At 38.2% G+C, this 23,726-nt stretch overlaps 1 protein-coding gene and 1 pseudogene across 1 annotated transcript in view; one reads left to right on the top strand and one right to left on the bottom strand.

The window, feature by feature from the left end:
• Positions 1–23,726, bottom strand: part of C29H8orf34 (chromosome 29 C8orf34 homolog) — a 387,205-nt gene that overhangs the window by 306,993 nt on the left and 56,486 nt on the right.
• Positions 7,784–7,939, top strand: LOC106558027 (annotated as a pseudogene).

Here is a 23,726-nt window from a genome sequence, read left to right as displayed (position 1 = left end):
ATCCCGCTGGGCGTCCACACTACATCAGCCCCCTGGGGATCGTGCTGGGGTGTCCACACTACATCAACCCCCTTGGGATCGCGCTGGGCGTCCACGCTACATCAGCCCCCTGGGGATCGCGCTGGGCGTCCACACTACATCAGCCCCCTGGGTTCGCGCTGGGCGTCCACACTACATCAGCCCCCTTGGGATCGTGCTGGGCGTCCACACTACATCAACCCCCTTGGGATCGCGCTGGGCGTCCACGCTACATCAGCCCCCTGGGGATCGCGCTGGGCATCCACACTACATCAGCCCCCTTGGGATCGTGCTGGGCGTCCACGCTACATCAGCCCCCTGGGGATCGCTCTGGGCGTCTACACTACATCAGCCCCCTGGGTTCGCGCTGGGCGTCCACACTACATCAGCCCCCTTGGGATCGCGCTGGGCGTCTACACTACATCAGCCCCCTGGGTTCGCGCTGGGCGTCCACACTACATCAGCCCCCTTGGGATCGCGCTGGGCGTCCACGCTACATCAGCCCCCTTGGGATCGTGCTGGGCGTCCACACTACATCAGCCCCCTTGGGATCGCGCTGGGCGTCCACGCTACATCAGCCCCCTTGGGATCGCGCTGGGCGTCCACGCTACATCAGCCCCCTTGGGATCGTGCTGGGCGTCCACACTACATCAGCCCCCTTGGGATCGTGCTGGGCGTCTACACTACATCAGCCCCCTTGGGATCGTGCTGGGCGTCCACACTACATCAGCCCCCTTGGGATCGTGCTGGGCGTCCACACTACATCAGCCCCCTTGGGATCGTGCTGGGCGTCTACACTACATCAGCCCCCTGGGTTCGCGCTGGGCGTCCACACTACATCAGCCCCCTGGGGATCGCGCTGGGCGTCCACACTACATCAGCCCCCTTGGGATCGTGCTGGGCGTCTACACTACATCAGCCCCCTGGGTTCGCGCTGGGCGTCCACACTACATCAGCCCCCTGGGTTCGCGCTGGGCGTCCACGCTACATCAGCCCCCTGGGTTCGCGCTCGGCGTCCGCTAGCAAAGGCCGCAGATGAGCGAGCGCCCAGGGCGCTGGGGCTTGGAGCTCGGGGGTGACTTCCCGCTCTGCTGCGAAGGCGCAGACGCAGACCCAAACCGCAGGGGGGATCCGGGGCCCCCGGGGGGAGGTGGGGTGGGGTGGTACTCGCCGCCTGCCCCGGAGCCAGAACCGCACCCGAGCGCCGGCAGATTCCAGGCGTCCGGTAACAACGCCTTCGCCGCCCCGGGCTGCAGTCTCCTCCGTCCGCACTGCCCCAAAGGAGACCCTGGACGCGGCTCTCTTTGGACTCCGCCCCAAGCCTGTCCCGGGAGGTAGGCCTCCCTGGAGTCCCGGGGCCAGGACACGCCCTGAAGACACCCCCTAAGGGGGTCCCGTGGGTCCCGTGGGTCCCGTGGCCGCAGAGCTGGCTGCGGTGTTTCAGGGAGTCCTGCCCGTGGCCACAAACCTACTCCTGCTCCGCCCAGCTTACGCGGGACGCCAGCCTCAGACCCAAAAGGGATGCTGGAATGACCGCGGGGCTGCTCCCCAGCTCTGAGCACCGGGGCCCGGCGGAGCCGTCCTGCTCAATAACAAAAGCCCTCCCCAAGCAGCTCCGGCAAGCAGCTCAGGGGCTGCCCTGAACTTGGGCAGGATTTAGAGAGGACCCGCCTGGGCCTCTTCTTCTAATGACCTTGCCTGCCCCCTTTTCAGCCAGGAATCAGGCCTAGAATGTGGGCGCCCTCCTCATCTACTGCTTCGGTGACATTCAAGTCTTCCTTTAGCCAAGGATCCCTGGGAGACTGTTGGCTGTGGGCTTATAAAAATTGAAACAATGGAAATGGTAATAGCAATCCTGCCCTAGAACAAAACATTTGTGGAAATTTTAGGCTAAGGACTTGGGGACTGATAAAATGTAGGTATTAATTTTAACATGATCAATTTGCACTTACAGACTTAAATTTGAGGCATTAAAGTTCCAAACAAAATATATTAACAACTGTCACCAATTTAATTCATACTTAGCTAGCATCAATAATATTACTAATGTAAACAAAATGCAACAGAAGACACAGGATAACGTAGTGATTAGACACCAAAGCTTTGAAATCAGATGGTGTCCTGTAAGACTTTGCACAAGACAATCACTTTAACATTCAATACCATCTACTAAATGTGGATGATACAACCTACATCATAGAGTTGCCAGGAGGATTAAATAAAATGATCGCAATGCATTCATAAAGTGATTGGGATATATGTAGCCTACTATGATAGGTTGTCCCCATTTCCTTCTAAGGCTGGGAACTGTTTCCCAAAATCTCCTTTATGTGATCTGGGTTAGAGCTTCCTACTGTGAGGAATTCATAGGAGACTTGGAAAGAGCACAGAGAGATAGAAGAAATTCTCCAGAGTTAACTGCAGGCATATGTGAGAGCAGATGAGAAATTCACAGCAGTTTCCCAGCAAATTTGTGAAAACCACTGCAGAGAGCTCTGGGAGCTGTGCAAGGACACTGAGGACTGCGGCAGCTTTCAGGCACGCATTTGAGAGCCGCTTACTTCTGTGCTCCATCCAGGTGGAGACCTTAAGGATCAGCTCTTCCTGCCTTTGGTGACAGCCCCACAACCTTTAGCAGCATTTCCCTGGCCTCCATGTACCACCTTCTAATTCACCATCACATAAACTGGTTTGTTTTAAACCCTATATGATCCAGATACATAGAGTGGCTTCAGTTTTCCTGACTGAACCCACAATGATCCACCTGAAAGAAGTGTTAGCTAATATTTTCATGTTAGTATTACTTTTATATATTTACATCATAATATTTTATGTGTTGATTAGTACTACCATCATTACCATTTTTATCACGTTTTATAGGATACATTTTTGATGCTATACATGCATACTGCATTTTTTATTGGCTTTATTTTTCTGGTTCTAAACCAGAAGTAGATGTACTCTTAATATAGTTTATTATCAACTACAGTCTTTAACTTCATGAATATACTATATGTCGAGAGAATCTCCTGCATTAATATCTGTTTCCATGTTAATTATAATTTTGTTATTGGTACCAATTCAAATATATTAATTTTAAAAATGAATATAACATTTTTTAAATTTTTGAAAAATAATTTAAAGAACCATTAAGTACTGATTGCAAATTTATATTATACAACATGTAAGGACTAATGGAATTTAGGGCTATTATATCTAATAATAGACAACCGCATACTATATGTAACATTAGCACAATTAATGAGCTGGAGAATGAATACTAATTAAATAACAATGAGTGTCTCAAAATGCATTTTAATTTTAATGTCCACTAGATAAAAGCAAAACCATGAGTGAGAAGGTAGCTCATCGTAGAGTCATTATTAAAACTGGAAAAGGTAACCAGTCAACAGTAAAAATCATTTTAATAAAAGACCATTTCATTTAATGAAAGCTATGGGACTCCTTAGTTAAAAAAAACAATTAGAAAAGCACTTGTGTACACACAAACACCAAATTTTACATAACATTCCTCAGTGTTTATCCATCCACAGACTGATCCTCTAAGGTTTCAGACTCTAGGTAAAGGACTCTCGTTCTGGGCCCCATAGCATACAAAAAGCATGACATTCTGCCCCCAAATTACTTAATTACTTCTTTGAGAGTAAGTTACTTTTTTATTTCATTACCCTAAGAGTACTTATTACTTTTGTTCCTCTTAACCTCAAGAGAAAGTTATCAAGAAACAAAAAGCCATTTCTAAAATCTTAGGACTCTATCATTATGTAGTCTTTTTGTTAAATCAATAAACATGCAAGACGTATTACATTCAATAATGGAGGTGGTGTCAATCAGATTCTTTTTACTCAATATCTATAATTAACTTAGATATTAACTGCATATGGCACATTATCATCTGCAGAATATTTTAGTTCAAAACTGTATAAAGACCTGATCACTGACTTAATTCTAAATCTGCATGTTTCAACTTTCTGTTTTTAATTACGTCTCTTAAAAATTTGCATTTGAAATCTCAACCTTCTGAGTGCCCACCCCACCCCCACCACCCAACTAATATGTTATAAATGGGCAGGTAATGGACATTGGGTTATCAACAAATATATGAGAGAATGTCCACTTAAAATCAGTTGTTCCCAGAAACACTTTTTTCTGAAACAACTTTTATTTTATTTACACTTTTTTCTGAAACAACTTTTATTTTATTTTTTTTATTTTATCTATTTTTAATTTAATTTAATTTAATTTAATTTAATTTAATTTAATTTTATTTTATTTTATTTTATTTTATTTTTTATGAGAGAGGAGCAGACAGGAGGATTGGGGGAACGTGAGAGAGAGAATCTCAAGCAGACTCCATGCTGAGCACAGAGCTTTACATTGGGCTTGGTCTCATGACCCTGAGATCATGACCTGAACCAAAACCAAAAGTCAAATGCTTAAATGACTGAGCCACTCCGGTACCCTGAAACCACATTATTTTAAATTAGTGTCACCATTCCCAGTTGGTCAAATTCTACTTGATTTCTACCCACAACAGAACCCATGCTTTCCTTTCTCTCCTTTCATTTTTCTGAATGGAAGCAGACCTAGGATTTTTTTTTTTCCCTGCCTTTAAGCTCTGTTCTGAGTTTTGGCTTTGTCCAGAAATGGGTTCCAATGCAGCATCTAGATTTCTATACACAAATGAGAAAGGGACAGAGAATTGTTTGATGTTCTTCTGTCAAATCCTCTCTTCAAAGAACTCAAATTATCTGCTGGTAGCTCAACCTTCCTCCACCCTAGAACCATGCCCATGCCTGCCCTAACTAAACTCACTCCCATCATTCCCAAAACTGAGATTTCATTGGAACACTGATCTCAGAAGAAAAGGAAGAAATGTGAATAGCAATAATTGAAGTATCGGTTATTTATTGAATCCAATATGCACAAGCGTCAAGTATTTTATATAGATTTAATCATTCTCTGTAAATTAAAGGCTTGCATACAAGACGCACAACCAAACTAGTATGTGCTTGTTAAATCCTTGCTTATTTCTGGTTACCTGCCTCTCACCAACAACCCATCAATGCAAACCATCATAGTCACACACCCACCCACAACAAAATAGGCCTAGAAAATTTGCACTACTATCTGAAAAGGAGCTCATGGCCCTTTTCAAATATAATTTAATATAAAATTAAGTTTACAATACTCATGTACAATAAGAAAAGGCATCTAATTAGCCCTGTTGTATATTATAGAATTTAATCTAGATAATCTGGGGAAAGTAAAAATTAAGTTATTTTATAATGAAAATTAAGAATAATGAAATTATCACAATTAAAATTAGCCATTCCAAATCTAAAGCTAAGTCATAGACACTGAATCCTCTCTACTTTTAATAATATAAGCAAATAATAAGTAAATCTAGCCAGTAGAACTATCGAATGATGACAAGTGGTATAATACTTACCTAATGCTTACTAATCTTTCCTCTAATAAAGAAATGTCTTTTCTGTTTAAATTATTGAGTATTTAGTATCCACTCTGAGAAAATATTCATGTAATTAAATTTCCAGGCAAATATCAAGGTCACCATTGAAAAATATTAACATGCCCTATGAAAACACTTTCAGTTAGGGAATTATATTGTTCAACATAAAAGTCTATCAAAACAATTTATCTGGTGTTAGGAATTTCCAGGTTCTTCCTTGAAAATACCACTGTAGGAGTGAAATATACGTGATACTTGGAAGAAATAGTAAAGCATTTCAAAACTCAAAGAAATTAATTAAATCAACCCATGACGGAAGTAGCAGGTGTATGTAGAAATCACCCTAAGAAGAAGAATGTCTCTCAGTCGAGTACGAATTAATTTATTTTAGACTTTTATCATTTATAAAGAATATATAACTAAAATAAGGTGCTCAAGATGACAGAATAATGAGGAAATTTCATAATGCATGCCCAACCCTTCCTGTTAGAACTAGTGACTTAAGGAAAGGATGTATACATTTCTTCTCTATGGCAAGTATAGCTTCAAATTGGTGATGGATATACTGGATTATCATAGGTGAACACTGCGACATAATAAGTACTTATTCTGACTGCACATACCCTGAAAAGTCATAAAATCAAGTGACCACATACATGATCCTATTTCTAGAACCTATATTCTCTTTCATTATCTATTTGCCAATCTTATGCCATTGTTATAATATCTTAAGGATTATATCCATACAATAAATTCTGATAGCTTTAGGAAAAATTCTTCCTATCTTGTATCAATCACTTTTCTATTTACTTAGTCAAAACTGTTCATTTTTCTTCTTCTTGCATCAGCTCAAATTTAGTCTACTTTTTCCTCTGTCTGAAAGTCACACATACCTTTAATATTCTTTTTGTGGTTATCCAGAGATTATACATTAATACTGTCTTATGTAACATTAAATATTAATTGGTCCTTTTCCTTCATCTCAGACTTTACAAGGAACTTAGAATACTTTGATTGCACTTATCACCCCTGGTTAGTATACATTTATACATATCTATATATTTACTATTCTTTTTTTTTTTTTAATTTATGATAGTCACAGAGAGAGAGACAGAGAGAGGCAGAGACATAGGCAGAGGGAGAAGCAGGCTCCATGCACCAGGAGCCCGACGTGGGACTCGACCCCGGGTTTCCAGGATCGCGCCCTGGGCCAAAGGCAGGCGCCAAACTGCTGTGCCACCCAGGGATCCCTATATTTACTATTCTTATTGTTCTATTTCTTCTTTCATCTCTAACCATCCATCTGGGATCATTCTCAGCAGTATAAGGAATACCTTTTATTTTAATAGTGACAAATTCTGTGTTTTGTTTTGTATATCAACCTTTTTTATAGACCTGAAGATATTTTCACTCTATCTCACTATGTACTGGGATTATTTTCTTTCCATTCCATTATTATTTTTGAGAATTCAGCCACATTTCTTTAAAGAAAAATCGGAATTTTCCTAACGATGTTTTTAATATTTTCTATTTTTTTATTTATGCGCAGTTTTCTAAGAAAGTTTATTTTGAAATAACTATTTTTCCAAACAGCTTTAATAGAATAGGTATGGTTTCTTCTTTAAATGTGTGATAGAATTCCTCTGGGAATCCATCTGGTCCTGGACTCTTGTGTTTTGGGAGGTTTTTGATGACTGATTCAATTTCCTCCCTGGTTATTGGCCAGTTTAGGTTTTCTATTTCTTCCTGTTCCAGTTTTGGTAGTTTGTGGTTTTCCAGAAATGCGTCCATTTCTTCTAGATTGCCTAATTTATTGGCGTATAGCTTCTCAGAATATGTTTTTAAAATCGTTTGTATTTCCTTGGTGTTGGTGGTGATCTCTCCTTTCTCATTCATGATTTTATTAATTTGAGTCTTTTCTCTCTTCTTTTCAATAAGGTTGGCTAATGGTTTATCTATCTTACTAATTCTTTCAAAGAACCAACTCCTGGTTTTGTTAATCTGTTCTACAAAGAGATGGAAAAATATTCCATGCTCAAGGATTTGAAGAATTAATTTTGTGAAAATGTTAATGCTATCCAGGGCAATTTACACATTTAATGCAATCCCTATCAAAATACCATGGACTTTCTTCACAGAGTTAAAACAAATCATCTTAAGATTTGTGTGGAATCAGAAAAGACCCCGAATAGCCAGGGGAATATTAAAAAAGAAAACCATAGCTCTCCTTTCCGCCGCCATCCTGGTTGCGTGTGGTTGACTGTGATCGCCATGTCTTCTCACAAGACTTTCAGAATTAAGCGATTCCTGGCCAAGAAATAAAAGCAGAATCGTCCTATTCCCCAGTGGATTCGGATGAAAACTGGTAATAAAATCAGGTACAACTCCAAGAGGAGGCACTGGAGAAGAACCAAGCTGGGTCTATGAGGAAGCATTGCACATCATGAAATAGCAAACATAATTGGCACACATATTTAAGCTGCATGGAGATCACATGTTCCTATCCTGTCAATATAGAAACATCCTTCCTACCGGGCCAATAGACATGTCTTATCAAGGGAATGATTTTCTCTGTTACTATGCCTCTATACCAGTAGGTTGGTTCAGTAATAAATGTGAGACCTTTCAGTTGAGCTGCTGTTGTGTCCTGATTTGTGAAGTACTGAATTCCCCCTCCTGACAGATCTCACATAGCACTGTCTGATAGAACTTTCTGCAGTGATAGAAATGACCCTTGAGAATGCAGTATTTAAAGTGTGGCTAGGGGACGCCTGTGTGCTTCTGTCTGCTAAGCGTCTGCCTTTGGCTCAGGTCTTGATGGGGAGTCAGCACGTCTCCCGCTCTCTGCTCCTCTCCCTGCTCATGTGCTTTCTCTCAAATAAAATCAAAAAAGAAAGAAAGAAAGAAAGAAAGAAAGAAAGAAAGAAAGAAAGAAAGAAAGAAAGAAAGAAAGAAAGAAAAGAAAAGAAAGAAGAAAGAGAGAGAGAGAGAAAGAAAGAAAGAAAGAAAGAAAGAAAGAAAGAAAGAAAGAAAGAAAGAAAGAAAGAAAAGAAAGAAAGAAAGAAAGAAAGAAAGAAAGAAAGAAGAAAGAAGAAAGAGAAAGAAAGAAAGAAAGAAAGAAAGAAAGAAAGAAAGAAAGAAAGAAAGAAAGAAAGAAAGAAAGAGAAAAAAGAAAACCATAGCTAGGGGCATCACAATGCCAGATTTCAGGTTGTACTACAAAGCTGTGGTCATCAAGATAGTATGGTACTGGCACAAAAACAGACACATAGATCAATGGAACAGAATAGAGAATCCAGAAGTGGACCTTCGACTTTATGGTCAACTAATATTTGATAAAGGAGGAAAGACTATCCACTGGAAAAAAAGACAGTCTCTTCAATAAATAGCTGGAAAAATTGGACATCCACATGCAGAAGAATGAAACTAGAACATTCTCTTACACCATACACAAAGATAAACTCAAAATGGATGAAAGATCTAAATGTGAGATAAGATTCCATCAAAATCCTAGAGGAGAACACAGGCAACACCCTTTTTTTTTTTTTTTTTTTTGGCAACACCCTTTTTTAACTTGGCCAGAGTAACTTCTTGCAAGATACATCCATGAAGGCAAGAGAAACAAAAGCAAAAATGAACTATTGGGACTTCATCAAGATAAGCTTTTGCACAGCAAAAGAAACAGTCAAGAAAACTAAAAGACAACCTACAGAATGGGAGAAGATATTTGCAAATGACATATCAGATAAAGGGCTAGTTTCCAAGATCTATAAAGAACTTATTAAACTCAACACCAAAGAAACAAACAATCCAATCATGAAATGGGCAAAAGACATGAACAGAAATCTCACAGAGGAAGACATAGACATGGCCAACATGCACATGAGAAAATGCTCTGCATCACTTGCCATCAGGGAAATACAAATCAAAACCACAATGAGATACCACCTCACACCAGTGAGAATGCGGAAAATTAACAAGGCAGGAAACCACAAATGTTGGAGAGGATGTGGAGAAAGGGGAACCCTCTTGCACTGTTGGTGGGAATGTGAACTCGTGCAGCCACTCTGGAAAACTGTGTGGAGGTTCCTCAAAGAGTTAAAAATAGACCTGCCCTATGACCCATTAATTGCACTGCTGGGGATTTACCCCAAAGATACAGATGCAGTGAAACACCAGGACACCTGCACCCCGATGTTTATAGCAGCAATGTCCACAATAGTCAAACTGTGGAAGGAGCCTCGGTGTCCATCGAAAGATGAATGGATAAAGAAGATGTGGTCTATGTATACAATGGAATATTACTCAGCTATTAGAAATGAAAAATACCCACCATTTGCTTCAACATGGATGGAACTGGAGGGTATTATGCTGAGTGAAGTAAGTCAGTCGGAGAAGGACAAACATTATATGGTCTCATTCATTTGGGGAATATAAAAAATAGTGAAAGGGAATAAAGGGGAAAGGAGAGAAAATGAGTGGGAAATATCAGAAAGGGAGACAGAATATGAGAGACTCCTAACTCTGGGAAACAAACAAGGGGTGGTAGAAAGGGAGGTGGGCGGGGAGTGGGGGTGACTGGGTGATGGGCACTGAGGGGGGCACTTGATGGGATGAGCACTGGGTGTTATGCTATATGTGGGCAAATTGAACTCCAATAAAAAAATAAATAAATAAAAGAAATAACTATAAATTCACAGGAAGTTGCAAAGATATGTACAAAAAGTCTCATGGACACTTCACCCAGCTTGCTTCATGCAAAATTATATACTACAATATCAAAACTAGGAAATTGACATTGGTACAATCTGTAGAACTTATTTACATTCACCAGTTTACATGCAATGTGCATGTGCACACACACGCAACTCTGCAATCTTACCATGTGTGTAGATACTTAACTGCACCATTATCACAATACTCCCTCCTGCTATCACTTTCTAGTGATGCCCACCTACTCCCCTGATCCATGCCTGGCAACCACTATTCTATTCTCCATTTCTATTATCATGGTATTTAACAAGGTTATTATATATCAAGGATCATAAAATATATATCCTTTTGTTCTTTTTTTAAAAAAGATTTTATTTATTTATTCATGAGAGACAGAGAGAGAAAGAGAGAGGCAGAGACACAGGCAGAGGGAGAAGCAGGCTCCATGCAGGGGGCCCAACACGGGACTCGATCTCGGGTCTCCAGGATCACACCCCGGGCTGAAGGCGGTGCTAAACCGCTGAGCCATCTGGGCTGCCCAAATATATATCCTTTTGAAATTAACTTTTACACTCAGCATAATTTCCTTGAGAATCATTCAAGTTATGTTGATAAGCACAACAATAAACAATAGCTTATTCTTTTTTATTGCTGAGTGTTATTCTATGATGTGGATGTACTATGATGTATTTAACCATTCATTAATAACTATCAATAATCGGTGAAGGACATTTGGTCAGTTCCAGGTTTTTAGTATTATGAATGTTACTACGAACATGTATGCATAGCCTTTTGTATGAACATATGTTTTCATCTCTCCGGGATAAATTCCTAAGATTGCTACTGCTGGGTTGTAATACTAAGACCACTATAGGTTTTTTTTTTTTTTTAAGACCACTATAGTTTTAAAAGGAACTGCTAAGCCATTTTTAGAGTATTCAATTTTACCTTTACACCAGCATTAAATAAGTAATTTTAATTATTCTTATAGTTTATAGTGATATCCCATTGTTGTTTTAATTGCATAGTGGCTGTGCCAGTTTACTTCCCACCAGCAGTGTAAAAGGGCTTCCTTTTCTTCACATCTTACCAATACTTATTATCTCTCTTATGTTTTGACACTAGCCATTCTAGCAGGTGTGAGGTAATACCTTATTGTGGTTTTCATTTGCATTTCCCTGATGATTAGTAACACTGAACATCTTTTCACGTACCCTTTGTCCATCTGTACATCTGTTTGGTTTTGTTTTTGTTTTTGTTTTTTTTATAAAAATGTCTGTTCAGGTTACCTCTCCAATTTTAACCATAATACTTGTTTTTGCCATTGAGTTGAATCAGTTCCTTATATTTTGGATATTAACTATCAGTTATATGGTTTGCAAACATTTTTTTCCCAGTCTATAAGCTGCCTTTTCATTTTGTTATTTCTTTGGCCATGCAGAGCTTTTTTAAAGTATACCCAACTTTTTTTATTTTTGCTTCTATTGCTTATGCTTTGATTTTATACACAAAAATTGTTGCCAAGACTGATGTTAAGGAGCTTTTCCCTTATGTTTTCTTGTAGGATTGTACAACTTCAAACCTTAAAATGAAATCTTCAATCCATTTCAAGTTAAATTGTATAAGTGGTGGCGACAAGGATCCAATTTTATTCTTCTCCATGGGAATAACCAGTTTTTCCTATACTTCATTGAAAAGACTATCATTTCCCCCTGAGTGTTCTTCACTCCTTATCAAATATTACTTAACCATATACGCATGGGTTTATTTTTATGCACTCTATTCTATTCCATTGATTTACATGTCTGCTTTCATGCCAGTACCTGTTTTGATTTCTATAGCTTTATAGTATAATATGAAATCAGGAATTGTGAACCTACAGCTTCATTCTTCTTAGTCAAGATTGCTTTATCTATTGGGGATTTGTTATGGTTTTATACAAATTGGGGTTTTTTTCTACTTCTGTGAAAACTGACATTGGAATTTTTTTAAAAATATTTTTTAATTTATTTATTCATGATAGAGAGAGAGGGAGAGGGAGAGAGAGGCAGAGACACAGGCAGAGGGAGAAGCAGGCTCCATGCCGGGAGCCCGACGCAGGACTCGATCCCGGGACCCCAGGATCATACCCTGGGCCAAAGGCAGGCGCTGAACCGCTGAGCGACCCAGGGATCCCTGGAATTTTGATAGGAATTGACTGCATCAAATCTATTGAGGCTTTGAGCAGTGTAGACATTTTAACAATATTAATTCTTCTAATCCATGAACATAGGACATATTTCCATTTTCTGTCTTCTTAAATTTCTTTCATCAAAATCTTATAGTTTTCAGTGTAGAGATCTTTCACCTGCTTGGTTAAGTTATTCCTAATATATTTTACTTTTGATGCATTATAAAGAAGATTCTTTCCTTTATTTCTTTTTCAGATAGTTCATTGTTAGTGTTTAGGAATGCAACTGAGGGGCACCTGGGTGGCTCACTGGTTGAGCGCCTGCTTTTGGCTCGGGGTATGATACTGGGATCCTGGGATCGAGTCTCACATTGGGCTCCCCACAGGGAGCCTGCTTCTCCCTCTGCCTATGTCTTTGCCTCTCTCTGTGTGTCTCTTATGAATAAATCAATAAAATATTTTTTAAGGAATGCAACTGATTTTTGTATAAACTGATTTGTATCCCAGAACTTTAGTGAATTAGTTTATTGATTCCAACAGTTTTTTGGTGGAGTCTTTAGGATACATAACATCATGTCATCTTCAAATAGAGACAATTTTACTTCTTTCTTTCTTATTTGGATGACTTTTATTTCTTTTTCTTGACTAACTGTTCTAGCTAGGACTTTCGGTACTGTATTGAATAGGAGTGATAAGAGCATCCACCCTTGTCTTGTTTGTGATTTTAGAGGAAAAGCACTTAGCTTTTCACTATTAAGTATAATGTTAGCTTTGGACTTGTCATATATGGACTTTTTTTTATTGTATGTTCCTTCTACACCTAATGTGTTGAAAGTTTTTATCATGAAAGAGTGTTGAGTTTTGTCAAATGCTTTCTTTCCCTGCCTCTATTGAGAGGCTCAAGTGATTTTTTTCCTTCATTCTGTTAATACTGCATATCATGTTTATTGATCTGCATATGTTAAACAATCCTCACAACTCAGAGATAAATCCAACTTGATCATGGTTCATAATCTTTTCAATGTGCTGTTCAATTCTGTTTGCTAGGAACTTGTTGATAATTTTTGCATCTATACTGATCAAGGATATTGGCCTGTGGTTTTCTTTGTTTATAAAAAGTGTTCTGGGATCCCTGGGTGGCGCAGTGGTTTGGCGCCTGCCTTTGGCCCAGGGCGCGATCCTGGAGACCCGGGATCAAATCCCACATCGGGCTCCTGGTGCATGGAGCCTGCTTCTCCCTCTGCCTATGTCTCTGCCTCTCTCTCTCTCTCTGTGACTATCATAAATAAATAAAAAAAATTTAAAAAAATAAAAAATAAAAAAAAAATAAAAAGTGTTCTCTCTCTCTCTCGCTCTTTTTTTTTTTCTTTTTAAGATTCCATTCATCCTCTATGAGAGACACAGAGAGCCAGAGACGTAGGCAGAGGGGAAAAAGCAGGCCTCCAGTGGGGAGCCCAAAGCAGAACTCGATCCCAGAACCCTGGGATCACAACCTGAGCCAAAGGCTTAACCACTGAGCCACCCAAGTGTCCATAAAAAGTGTTCTTATCTGGATTGGTAAAAGGGTAATGCTGGTCTTGTAAAATGAGTTTGGGAGTGTTCTCTCCTCTTCAGTTTTTTGGAAGAGTTTGAGAAGAATTGCATTAATTCTTTAAATGTTCACTAAAAATCACCAGCATCTCTTTCATTTATAATTCTTTTGAGTCCTCTCTCTCTTTTCCCCTTGGATAGTCTTTTTTTTAAGATTTTATTTATTTATTCATGAGAGAAAGAGGGGGGGAGAGAGAGAGAGAGAGAGAGTGAGTGAGAGAGGGGCAGAGGGAGAAGCAGGCTCCATGCAGGGAGCCCAACGTGGGACTCGATCCTGGGATCCCAGGATCACGCCCTGGACTGAAGGCGGCGCTAAACTGCTGAGCCACCAGGGCTGCCCTCCTCTTGGATAGTCTAGCTAAAGGTTTGTCATCTGTGTTTATCTTTTCAAAAACCCAGCTCTTGACTCATTGATTTTTTTTTCTATTGTCTTCCTAGTCTCTAATTTATCTCTGCTCTAATCTTTTTTATCTTCTCTGCTAACTTGGGGTTTAGTTTGTTTTTCCCCCCTAATTCTTGTAGTGTAAACTTAGGTTGTTTAAGATTTTTCTATTTTCTTAATGTAGCCATTTATCATCCCTTCACTTTCAGCCTATATGTGTTCTTAAAACTAAAGTGATTCTTTTTTTTTTTTAAGATTTTTTTTTTTCAATTCATAGAGACACGGGGGGGGGGGGGGGCAGAGACACAGGCAGAGGGAGAAGCAGGCACCACGCAGAGAGCCTGACGTGGGACTCGATCCAGGCTCTCCAGGATCACACCCTAGGCTCCAGGCAGCACTAAACCGCTGCGCCACCGGGGCTGCCCTAAAGTGATTCTTTGATAGGCAGCATATTGTTGGATCTTGTTTTTAATCCATTCAGTCTTTTAATTGGAATATTTATTCCATTTAAATTTGAAGTAATTATAGGTAGAGGTTAGGATTCATTATTACCATTTTGTTATCATTTTCTTTTTGTTGTTCCTTTAGTCCTTTTTTTCTTCTCTTGTTTTCCTTTGTAATTTATGTAGCAATATACTTTAACTCCTTTCTCTATAGATAAATATCTTATAGACATAACAGTCTACTTTAAGATATAACAAGCAACCTTCAATTGTGTTTAAAAAAAAAAAAAACACCCTACAATTCAGGGAAAAAGTCTACATTTCTACTGAAGTAGAAATGTTCCCCCACATTTTATGTTATTGATGTCACACTTTACACCTTTTTATACTGTGCATCCATTTACAAATTATTATAGCTATAGTTATTTTTAATATTGTTTTTAACAATTATGCTCAAGTTAAAATTGATTTTCACACTACCATTATTATTTTAGGGCATTCTGGATTTGACTACATATTTACTTTTACCAATGGGTTTTATATTTTTATTTGTTTCATGTTGTTACTTAGCATCTTTTTACTTCAGCTTGAGGAGCTCCCTTTAGCATTTCTTGTAACATTGGTCTAATGGTAATGAACTCCCTTAGCTTTTGTCTAGAAATGTCTGTATCTCTCCATTTCTGAAGGATAGCTTTATCAGACATAGTACTCTACCTTGGCAGCCTGGTTTGTTTGTTTGTTTGTTTGTTTTCCCTTTAGCACTACAGATACATTGATCCCTTCTCTCTTGGCTTGCAAAATTTCTATAGAGACATTTGCTGATAGCCTTATGGGTGTTCACTTGTATGTGATGAGCCATTTATCTCTTGAGCTTTCAAAGTTCTCTTGTGTTTGATTTTTAACATTTTGATTATAATATGTCTCAAAGTAATCTGCTTTGGAATTTTCCTTAGGGTCCTTTGAGATTCCTGTACCCGAGTGGCCTGATCTTTCCCATGATTTGGAAAGTTTTCAGCTATTATTTCTTATAATAAGCTTTCCTCCCTTTTCTCCATGTGAATATTTATTCACTTTTTGGTGTCCTATAATTCACGTAGGCTTTCTTAACTCCTTTTCATTCTTTCTTCTTTTTGTTTTCAATTCTGTCACTGTATTTTTCATCTTCAGGATGTCTGTCTTATTCTTTTTTATGGCTCCTTTTTATTGAACTTCTCATATTGTTCATGCATTATTTTCCTGACTTTTTTTAGTTGTTTATGTGTGTTCTTTTACATTTTCATTGAGTTTCTTTAAGATAATTATTTTGAATTTTTAGGCAAATCATAGATCTCCATTTCACTGGGGTACGTTATTGGAGCTTTATTGGTTTTCTTTGGTTGTGTCCTATCTACCCAATTCTTCACAATCCATGTGGACTTGCATTGGTATCTGTGTATCTGAAGGAGCAAACACCTCTTCCAGTCTGTAAAGACTGGTTTTGGCAGGTGAAAACCTTCTTCTATCAGTTCCCCGGACTGATAAGTTTACTTCCAGAATTTCAGGGTTACAGCTGGTTTAAAGCTGTCTCTGGGGCTGTAGTGTGGTCCACATCAGTGGACTTATTATCAGGAGCTGAGATAGACATGGATCTTGTCTGGTCCCTGGGTGAATGAGACTGCTTCCTGTATCTCCCTCATAGGATGGTGCTGTGGAAAAGGTCTGGATCAGGTTATTCAGTTGAATCTTCAGATAGTGGGCCTATTACCAGATGCATGGATAGCTGTGTCCTATCAGACCCATCGCAGTACTCTGGGTCACTGGAAGGGTCCCTATATAGAAGGATGACCCTAGATCATGACTGTAAGACACTAGAACCAAGCTCCAGGACTGCTTCAGGTCCCACAGCTAAGACTAAGGTGTTCATATCCAATTCTGAAGGCACAGATAGATATGTCTCCTGCTAGGTTCCATGACATGGTTAATTGCTCCCTGACCACAGTTGGAGCGACTAGAGTTGATAATAGGCCCATTTCAGGATCTTCTGAGCCACAGACATTAGTGACTCCTGCCTGATCCCTGTGCCAACTGGACATCTGGCAAATTATGGCTAGGAAGGGAGTGGAGCCAAATATAGGGCCCTTTCAGGATCTTGGAGGGCAAGACAAAAGTAGCTCTTGCTAGGTCCCTGTGCCAGAGGATTATTCACAGTGTGCAGGTGAAATGGACTGGAGCCCAGTTACAGAGCTCTTCTAAAATCTACAGTCTGACTCAGTTTAATAGGCTTATTTCCAGGAGCTCCTGGACCATTGCAGAGAGAAGCTGCAGCTGGCTTACGGGCCACTTCATCATCTATAGCCAAGACTGAAGTCTGTATGCCTATTACCCAATGCACAGGTAGGCATCACTCTTCCTAGGTTCCTTGGTGTATGGCACTGATGACAGGGTTAAGGCCAAATGGGGTTGTTGTGAATACCAGGAGGGTACCTAGCTATTTGTAGGTCTGTAACTGGGATCAGGATTGGTGAGTCAGCTGCCTGGATTTGAGCGTGCTTCACAAAATGGTTCTCCTTGGTTTTGGACCACATCAAAATTTCACAATCTCCTACCAGAATCACAAATCTCCTTAAAAGCCACTTTTGTCTGTGGATGAATGTCAAACTATTGCTGTTGAGAAGGGGATCTGAGTGGAGGATATCTTATTTATCTATTTTGCTAACACCACTCCTGTAGTTCTTAGATCATTTTTATGACAACTGCTTTAAAATCCTTGTCTCTTGACAAGGGAGCTAAAAATAGTCAATGGAAAAAAATAACAACTCTTTTCAATAAATGGTGCTAGGATAATTCAACATTCATATGAAAGCATAAAACTGAGCCCATAACTTATACCATTCCCAAAAATTAACTCAAAATGGATTAAAGACTTATATATGAGACCTGAGATGATAAAACTCCTAGAAAACAAAGGAGTAAAACTCCTTGACATGGGTCTTGGAAACAATAGTTTGGATGTGACACCTAAACCACACAAGTAACAAAATCAAAAATAAACAAATGGGAATACATCAAACAAAAGGCTTTCATACAGCAAAGAAAACCATTAACAAAGTAAAATGAAAACATAAAGAATGGGAAAAAATATTTGCAAACTGTATACCTGATAAGGGGTTAACATTCAAAATACAGAAAGAGCTCATACAACTCAATGGAAAAAAATCAACCAATCAGTTGAAAAATGGGCAAAGGACTTGAGTAAACATTTCTCTAAAGAAGATACACAAAAGGCAATAGGTACATCAAGAGATGCTCAACAACGCCAGCCATTAGGGAAATGCAAATTAAAACCACAGTGAGATATCATCACATGTCTGTTAGAATGGCCATCAACAAAAAGACAAGAGATAACAACTGCTGGTACAGATGTGGAGAAAAGCAAACCCTTGTGCACAGTTGGTGGGATATAAATTGGTACAGCTGCTATGGGAAACAGTATGGAGGACCTCAAAAAATTAAAAATGGAATTACCATTTGATCCAACAATTCCACTTTTGCATAAATATCCAAAGGATATGAAAACATTAGCTTGAAAAGATATCTGCAACCCCATGTTCATAGCACTATTATTTATAATAGCTAAGACAATGGAAACAACCTAAGTGTCCATCAATGGATGAATGGATAAACAAGTTGTGGTATGTATATATATATATATATATATATATATATATATATATATATATATATATAGAATAGAGTAGCATTCAGTCATGAGAACATAGAAATCCTACCATCTGCAACAACATAAATGGGACTTGAAGACACTATACTAAGTGAAATAAGTCAGAGAAAGACAAATACTGTATTATCTCACTTATATGTGGAATCTTACAAAAGAAAAAGGAACTTACAGAAAAGGAGATCAGATTGTGATTATTAGAGGTAGAGGGTGGGGGAAAGGGAAATTATTAAAAAGGCTGTCCAAAGGTACAAACTTCCAGTTAGAAGATAAATAAGTACTATGAATGTAATGTACAACATGATGATGTAATCATCATCATCTAATACTGCGTTATGATATATACAAAAGTTGTTAGGAGAATAAATCCTATGAGTTCTCATCACAAGGAGAATGTTTTTTTCCTTCTTTTTTAGATCTATATGAGAAAATGGATGTTAGCTCAATCTCTTGTGGTAACCATTTCACAACATCTATAAATCAAACCATCAAGCTGTATGCCTTAAATTATACAGTGGTGTATGTCGATTATTTCTCAATAAATCTCTCAAAAAAAAATCCTTGTCTGGTAGTTCCAACACCCAGTTCTTTTTGATATTAGCTTCAGTTGACTAGTCTTTCCTCGTTCAAATTGTGGTTTTCTTGGTACTAGGTTTGAAAGTGATTTTATATATAATTATATATATATGTCTCTAGGACATTCTGTTTAATATGTTAGGAAACTCTTTTGATCCTATTTACTGATATCTTATCATTTAACATGCAGTCACACTGTTTAGGTTAAGCATGTGAGTTCTGCCCTACTTTTGTGGACTTTTGTTTAAAAGATAGCTTAGTGTTTAGAGCCCTTGCAATGTTTATTTTAGTCTGCTTTGTTCTTCTAGGGCTGTGGAACTCCTGCTCAATCCCTGGTGTTGCAATCAATAGAAACTAAAAATTTGTTAGCTGATTGTTATCAATGGGTGATCACAGTCAGGGGTAGGCCAGAAGTCTCTTGCCCTTGTTCTTCTTGTGCCATTAGGTAGAAAGCAGGTGAATAGGACCGCGGGTAAATTGAACTGCCTGCTGGTGTGACAACTTGTAGAGCCAGGCCTGGGTCAGCTTTGCCACTGCCACTGTGGGAACATCAGACGATCCACTAGTTTTCTAATTGTGTCCAAGGGACTAGAATGGCCTAGTGCTTTGGTGATGCCACTGCTGGCAGATCAAACTGCACACAGGTGCCTCAGTTGTACAATGGCTTCTGTTGGGGTTTCGTGGTCAATCTTTTAGTAGCCTCTTAGAAAGGACCGATTCTCTCAGGGCAAAAGTAGCCCCAAACACATGGCTTACACCCTGAATTTTCATCTTCTCCTTGATCATGGCCCAGTCATCTTTCATTAATTTGTTAGGTTTTTTGAGGCTCTCATAAAGATGTTTTCTATATTTTGACCAATTATTCCAGGTATCCTTAGTTGAATGCTTGGTCCAAATTATCTAGTACATCATTATTAAACTCTTTCAGTATTATTTATAAAAATATGTTCAAGAACAACATATGTTCTTATTCCTTCCTCTCACATAAAAGTAACATATTTTACATATCTCACTCTTTCATTTAATAGCATATCTTTTAGATACTTTTCATATCAACACATGGAAAAAAGTCATCTGTGTAATACTCCACAGGATGTATAAAGTTTATTTAATCAGTATCTTATTGAGAGACACTGGGTTCCAAAGAGACTCAAAAGTAAGCTTAAAGTTTAATTTGAAAAAAAAGTATATGGGATCTCTCTGTACTATTAAAATTTTCTAAAAACTTATAAATGCTCTAAGAAATCAGGTACTTTTTTACTCTATTAATGAAATTATTTAAAAATAATAATCTATTGGGATACCTGATTGGCTCAGGTTATGATTTCAGGGTCCCTGCTCAGCAGGGAGTTGGCTTCTCCCTTTGTCCCTCCCTTCCCGCCTTCCTGCTGTCTCATAAATAAATAAATAAAATCTTTTTATTTTGGGGGGATTTTATTTATTTTTTTTATGAGAGAAAGAGAGTGAGAGGCAGAGGCAGAAGCAGGCTCCCCATGAAACAAGAAGCTCAATGTGGGATTCCATCCCAGAACCCTGGGATCATGACCTCAGCTGAAGGCAGATGCTTAACCAACTGTGCCATTCAGGCACCCCAAATAAAATCTTTAAAAAATAATAATAGTCTATTAATTTTTAAAACTCTAATTAGAATTATTTTAATTAAAAGAATGGCAGTTGGGATCTCCAAAAGGATCTCAGAAATTAACATGTATACTAAGTCTTTTTATATGAACAGTCGTTTTAATAGCAGTTGCTAAAAACTATGAGCCATTTTTATCAAGAGTGGAACTGCTCCCATATGGTATCTAAATCTTTCCTCCATCCTTCCCTTCTCCCATGTCTTAAGATGTCAGCTCTGGGGAAAGCAATAATATAATACTTAAAGACCACAAAAGATGAAAGTATATAAATAACTTTTTAAAATTGATATTAACAAATAAACACAAGCAACAGTCATAACATTATTCTAAAATATTCACTCATTCATTTATTCAATAAATATTTACTGATCACTTGATATATGCCAGTCTCTTTTGGAGATATTTGGAATACAGAAGTGAACAAAACAGACAAAAATCTCTGTTCTCAGGGAGTTTACATTATAGTGAAAGGAAGAAGTAATGAATAAAATAAATATACAAATTATATAACATATTGCTAGGTGGTGATTACTGTGGTCAGAAATAAAGATGAGAAAAGGGTCAGATGTGCCATAAATGAGAATGGTTCAACAATTATACACAGAAAATGTCATAAATGAACTCATTTTTAACCAGCCAGGGGAGTTGTTTAAAAATTATTTGTAATCTTAACATCTTCCTAATAAGAACCCAAAGTTTAAAATACCACCCTCCAATCATACAGCCTGGTTAAGAATGAAAAAACAATTCATCTGCAAGGCACACAGTCCAGGAGTTTAAGATATGCTTTCTTTTCATGCTCACCACAATAATTCACGAAGCAAGTATTCTTTTGCTCCTGTTAGAATTAGGAAATTGAGACAGAATTTTTAACTGACTTTCCTAAGGGTTATCAATTAATTGCTAAGTCCACACCATAAGAAGCCTTTTGAACATAATCCAGACTTCATATGTATATAACAGCACAAATAGAGAAGCCATTTTGAGCAGAGTTGGCAGCTGTAGATACCATTTGCTGTAGCATATGCTAAGGAACAACTCTCCTTAATATTACTGCTAAGAGGATAGATGAAACCATATATTTGAAGATCCCTCTGTGTAAAGTATAAAGTAGATAGATGGAGAATTTTCTGTGGATAACATTTTTAAATGTATGGTTCTAGTAGCCATAAATCTGATCTGTGAGGTTTTTGTTTTAAATTCCACATGTAAGTTCATATAGTATTTATGGAAGTATTGACCATACAGTATAGAAAGTATTATCTTTCTCTATCTGACTTATTTCATGTAGCATGATTACCAGAGGCCTGGGGTGGAGGAATTGGGTAAAAGTGGTCAAATGTTACAAATTTCCAGTTAGAAGACAACTAAGTCCTAGGGATATAATGTACAACATGATGACTATAGTTAACATTGCTGTAGAGTACATTTGAAACTTACTAAAAGAATAGATCCTAAAAGTCTCATTACCAAGAAAAACGAATTTCTGTAATTATGTGAGGTAAGGTAGTTAAGAGAATTTATTGTGTTAATCACTTCACAATATACATAAGTCAGGTCATTATGCTATATCCCTTAAACTTATACAGTGCTGTATGTCATTTACATCTCAATAAAACTGAAAAAAAATAATATTGCCCCCTAAAATGCATGGCTCAGTCAAACCTCTAGCTTGGAGGAAAATGCAGATTTATTGGCTTACAAATTCCAGAATGAATTGAATAACCAATCCACAGGAAGTAGAATGATAGATGCTGGCTTTCAGGAACAACTGGAGGCAAGCTCTTGAAGCTCATCATATGTCTCTCTCCATTTACTTTCTTTTTCTTTGCATTTGGCTTTCTCCACATGTTGGAAATCAATTCTTGCAGCATCTGAACCAACTGTCCTCTAGGCCATACATAGCCAACTTAACTTAGCTCCTTTATCTCAGGTCAACAGATATAAATGAACTTTGACTCTCTGGATTACAAATATAAAAATTCCCAGAGAAGAGATGGAGTGGACATATTGATTAGGTTTTCATGAAGAACATCACAGCCTTTCTAATAGCCATATGGATGGTGGAAATGGCAGTTCATTAGAAGAAGAGGAAATGGTGGGAAAGTGTTATTATAGATGCCTACTAAATATAGCTTCAAAGAAGTGACTATCATAATAAGAACCACATAGAATTTAAAAAAAAAAAAAAAAAAAAAAAAAACAGCTCTGATCAGCCCCAAGCACAGTTGGTTAGGCATAAGAAGTATTTGAATAACATTATGAACACAATTGTAGACAACACTCATCCCACTGCATTAAATCCTATGTCTACCAGTACAGCTATCTGCAGAATTCAGAAACATGTCTTAGACATCTTTGTTTCCCAAGATCAAAGAGTAGTTTTTGGCACATCTGCTACAAGAAAGAATGAGTAAATGAATAAATTATGTCAATAGCTTTATCAAAAATCTTCTGTAGCTGCGTATTACCTGCAAAAAAAACCCCATACATACTTCCTATTATGGCGTTCATAAATATATAAAAACTGTTCCCAACCTGCAGTTTCATCTTCTATAATAATACGCTCTAGACTCTACAGATAGCAAAGGTTCCCTCGATACATCTTTCACTTTCATATCACATATTTATAGTAATCTCTGGTCTCCAAATAAATTAGTCTAATTTGTCCTAGGGCTTAGGGAGCTTAAATTCTTTGGGAAAGTAAGATAATAAACACTCATATAAATAAAATAAATATAAATTCTGGAAAGCTCTATGAAACAAAAGGCAGAATAATACATTAGAGAAAAATGGAAGTGAGATATATTAATTACATAGGGTGGTAAAGAAAACTTCTCTAAGGAGGTGATATTTGATCTGAGACTTGAAGGTAAAACTAGAACCAGACATTCCAGGCAAAGAGAAAGTAAATGCAAAGTCTCCTGGGTATTAATGAGCTTGATACATCCTGAAGAGCTGAAACAATGCCAACAGACACTGAAG

The sequence above is a fragment of the Canis lupus genome, chromosome 29 (assembly GCF_011100685.1).
Source record: "Canis lupus familiaris isolate Mischka breed German Shepherd chromosome 29, alternate assembly UU_Cfam_GSD_1.0, whole genome shotgun sequence".
In the NCBI taxonomy this organism is placed as follows: domain Eukaryota; kingdom Metazoa; phylum Chordata; class Mammalia; order Carnivora; family Canidae; genus Canis; species Canis lupus.
Note: the sequence above shows the minus strand (reverse complement) of the source record. Positions and strands in the feature narration are given on the sequence as shown.